A 4,871-nucleotide genomic window follows, 5' to 3' on the forward strand; every position below is an offset into this window, starting at 1 on the left:
TGGGAAATGGTAGGGAAGCTCAGTATTTCTGTATACAGTTGTAGGGGCTTTATTGCAATGTGGTATGGCCTGATATTATGTTCTTATTCCAGTGTGGGGTGTGTGGGGGGCAATGGAAGCTGAGTGATAGAGTCTCTCCAAGTGATTGCCAGAAGTGAGATCTTGTGTCTTACAGATAATCTTACAAATAGTCCTTTGCATTTATATCATGCTTTCAACTTTAAAAGGATCATAATGCTGATTGTGTGAACTTAGGCAAATCATGAGAGGTAGAGAAGGAAGGGCTGCATCAGTGCTTAGTTCTTGTGGCCCTTTCTTACACACCCAGGGAAATGCTGATCACCACTTTGGGGTCAGGAAGCAATTTTTCTCCAGGCCAGTTTGGCCCCCAGTGATCCTGGAGGTTTTTTTTATCATATAGGGGTCACTGGGGTGTGGGGGGGTATTGGTGAATTTCCTGCATTGTGCAGGGGGTTGGACTAGATGACCCTGGAGGTCCCTTCCCACTCTATGAGTCTATGATTCTATAATTCAGCCAGGCTGGCTGTGGGCACGACAGCACCTCTGTCAGGGAGAAGTGCCTGAGATCCTCTCCCTCCCCTTTTCCTTTGCCCGACTTGGAGGCGAAGGGAAGGGAGAGGGGGGAAAGAATGGATCCCAGGTGCTTCTGCCTGTCAGAGGGGCTGGTGCACACTTCGGGTGATGTCAGGGGGTGTGGCATATGCTAATAAGTTATGCTAATGAGTTCCTGCAGCTCTTTTTCTACGAAATGACTCCCTGGTCACACCCATCTAAATCCACTGACTTCAAAAGGATTTAGAAGGGTGTAACTCTGTTTAGGATTGCAGTTGATAGTCTGATTGACCATCTGTTTCCCTTGTGTACATAATATGCTGATTTTGAAAGTAGAGACAGCATTAGGAAAATGCATCTTGTCAATGAAATCTTTTCACTCTTCTGAAACATCACATGGGACATCTATGCTACAGTATTTGAGGTTGGAAAGCCATATAAATTATCTAAATACTTTTGTTACCCGCCCTGAGCCCTGTTATATAAGGAAAGGAGGGCTATACATCTAATACATAAATAAATGTGTCCAAAAAAGGAAAGAAAGAAAACGAGGGGAAAAACCAGATGGACTTCATCTGTAATAATTCAAATGTTAGTGGCTTGCGTTCTTTGCTGTAAATGTTAATAGACTGAGTAATCAGAAGCCTGTGCTGGTAAATTATTTATCTTATCTCTGGAACTCAGAAAAGCATCTCATTCAGTGACCGCTGTAGAAAGATGCTGTGGTCAAGAAGTCTCAGCTGGAATATTATAAAAGAGTAAAAGTTCAGCAGCCAAGTTCTGTCTGCATGTTATCTGGAAGAGATGAAATAATGACAAGATTAGCAGAAAAAGTCAATCAAGACTGACTTCACCTTGGCAGCTGAAGAGGCTGAGCTTGTAATGATTTCAGCTTTTTGTTGTGTTTATCAGAAAGCCCATAAGACAGAAACTAACATTACTTTTAGTGTTTTAGCCTGGATTTGTGATGCAACATTTGCATTTTTACAAAAGATAAGGTGATTTCAACTGCTTTTATTTCAAATTCAGAAATAAACTGATCTTATCTCTTTTCTCAGTACCTATCTTATACGCCTGTTATCCCTCCCCCAATTGCTACATAATGGTTAACCATTCCTGTTGTTAACTCCTTTCACCTAGCCCAGATTCTGACAGAGTTCCTGTACCAGTAAGAGCTGCAAGGAAGGCAAAACTGTATCTGTTGGTACTTTTGTTTGTCTTTTCATTGACACCGCTTGCGGGGAGGGCGGGGTATAAATATAATGAAATAAATAAAAAAATAAGGTACACAGCTAAATTTGCAGTCCTATGTAACTCAGGCTTCTCAACCTACCCATGTTTTAGATGTACTCGTACATAAGTATTCACAGAATTGTGGTCTAAAATGTACAGTGAATATTCCTGAGCATAACCATCCTGGTCCTGGATCTACTGCTTTTCTCCTTGGAAATCCTATATCTTTTATAGCTGCATGAAGAAGGAGGAGGAGAAAGAGGAGGAGGAGATAGGATTTATATCCCGCCCTTCATTCAAAGCCTCAGAGCACCTTACAATCTCCTTTCCTTTCCCCTCCCCACAACTGACATCCTGTGAGGTAGGTGGGGCTGAGAGAGCTCTTTCAAGAACAGATCTGACATAACTATGGCTTACTCAGGGTCATCCAGCAGCTGCAAGTGGAGGACTGGGGAATCAAACTTGGTTCTCCCAGATTAGAGTCCATGCTCTTAACCACTACACCAAACTGGCTCTTGACAAATAATGATTGCACATATTAATATGTGCTTTGGCTTCTATAACAATGCATTTTATGTCAGAAACTCAGTCATAAGAGGAAATTCTTAGAAGTATAATTTTAGCAACCATGTCTAGAGCTGTGTGTGTAAAGTGCCATCAAGTCACAGCTGACTTCTGGCAACCCCATTTCAAAGCAAGTGCATAGCCTTCCTTGGTGATCTCCCTACCAAGTACCAACCTTGCTTAGCTTCCAAGATCTGACAAGATAAGGCAATACCATGCCACCTCCCCTCTGTATATCACCAGTCACCTCCTGCAGTGTTCTGTCTAAGCTGAGTTAGTGTGAGCTAGCTCACAGTATTTTAGCCTCTGGCTCACACATTTTTGTCTTAGCACTAGAAGGATGGCTCGAGAGCAAACTAATTTATGCAGTAGCCAAATTGCTCACTCACAACTTTAATGGCAGTAGCTCACAAAGTAGAATTATCTATAAATGATGTATCTTCTATCTTCTATATATAAATTTAACCCCCCCCCCCCCCAGCTGTTACTGCTTCTGTAGAATTATGTACAGAACTGGGAGATTAGGACAGCAATGGAAAAATTATTTGGGTCACAGAACAAACTTGCAGTTCAAAGGAGAGTACTTTCGTGGGGTGGAGAATTACAGCAACCTCTGCAGCTTTGGACCTACAGGGAAGTTGCATGGTACTAAATCGGTTATCAGCACTCTGGAATAATGTTGGAAGTGTAACTGCCTATGTAACTCAGGCAAATTACTGTTTTCCCTGTCTCCTTCTCTCACATGGGTGTGGTGATGTTGATAAAGTCCATTCAGAAGTTAGCAAGAAGTAACAAATGTCCCTGCTATGATTCTTCAACAAATATTACAACCAGAATGATTTGCCAAATTTTGGACCACTTTTTTGTTGTTTGAATACTACTTTAGAAATGTTCAAGTTTTTGTAGCCATAGAGTAACAGAAGAATTACCATAAAATTAATAGTCTGATCTCTCTTCACCTTCTTTGTTAGTGTAGAATGAGGTTTACGGAGTGGAAAAGTTTGGTGGCACAGCATTTTATAGCCACTAAAGGGGCAAGGCATAAAAATCTTTGCAATTATTTTGTTGGTTATGCAGTATTGCATTATACACCTTGTTTCTTCTACAAGGTAAAATCTGTTAGTTTCACTTGTATTTATAGAGTTTCACTTTCCATTACTGCAATAATTGGCTTACAAACAAGCAATGTTTGTTTTAAAGCAGCTGTTCCTGTACAAATTAAATTTAAAAACTATAAAATCACCTTTCTTATCATTTTTTGAAGCTTGTCTATATAGAATTTTTAAAAGAGTGGACAAAATGACATACCTGCTACAAGAAAAGGCCAAAGGCTGCAAAAAATCTTTACTGGAAATAGTATCAGTAGTTAAACCCTCAAAGGAGGCAATGAAATGAACTTCATGGCGTTTTCTGCCTAGTGCAATTACAGTATGTTGTGTACAATTAAATCCCAAATTAAAAGCATGCAGAATGGGACTTACAGACATCACAAGTGCAAATGAAGAGTCATCAACTTGTAAAGTTTATCTATATAGCTAGGAATGTTATGTTAGTTCCCCACCAAAAAATGAAAGATGAAGTAGATATTAAACTAGCTCCTGATTATTAAGTATCCTTTCCTAATCAAAGACGCTCTGGTCCAGGTGTTGAGGGTTGTGGCTGGTTGGTTACAGCAAAGTCGGCTGAAGTTGAATTAATTGAAGACAGAGGTCTTGTACCTGAGCCATGGGGGTTTATATGTGGGAATCTGGCTCCCATCATTGATGCCTAGGAGGGATACTGGATGCCTCCCTACTGATGCAGGCCCAGGCCACATCAGCCCTTTTTCATCTTTAGCAGGTTTGGCTTTCCTTTCCACTCATGACTTGGCTACAGTGTTCCATGCAACGGTCACTTCCAGATTGGCTTACTATAACTCGCTGTATGCAGAACTACCCTTGTACCTCATCCAGAAGCTGCAGCTAGTGCCAACTGCAGCAGCACACCTGCTGTGTGCAACATCTCTGTGGGCACACATTCAGCTGGTGCTGTGCAGATTGCACTGGCTGCCAATAGAGTTCTGGATCCGTTTCAATGTGTTGGTTTTAACCTTTAAGACTCTAAGCAGGCAGGGACCAACATACCTACAGGACCACCTCTCTCCAGAAGGGCCTTATGTTCAGCCGATCAACATCTACTGGTAATCTCCGGCCCAAAAGATGTCCATCTAGCTTCAACTAACGCCAGGGCCTTTTCAACCCTGGCCCTGACCTGGTGAAATGAGCTCCAATAGAGATCAGGGCCCTGCAAGATCTTTTACAATTCTGCAGGGCCTGTAAAACGGAGCTATTTCACCAGGCTTTTAATTGAGGCAACAGACGCCCAATACCATCAGCCCCTCCTGCTCATATCCCTGCCGAACTGTTTTTGTCGAACTGTTGCTAGCAGGGAGCTAGTTAACTCGGGAATCCTTGGATCAGGCCATATCTGAATGTCAATAATATCTTTCTTTTTTTTTAAGT

This window comes from Gekko japonicus, unplaced genomic scaffold (assembly GCF_001447785.1).
Source record: "Gekko japonicus isolate JY-2015 unplaced genomic scaffold, Gekko_japonicus_V1.1 scaffold591, whole genome shotgun sequence".
In the NCBI taxonomy this organism is placed as follows: Eukaryota; Metazoa; Chordata; class Lepidosauria; order Squamata; family Gekkonidae; genus Gekko; species Gekko japonicus.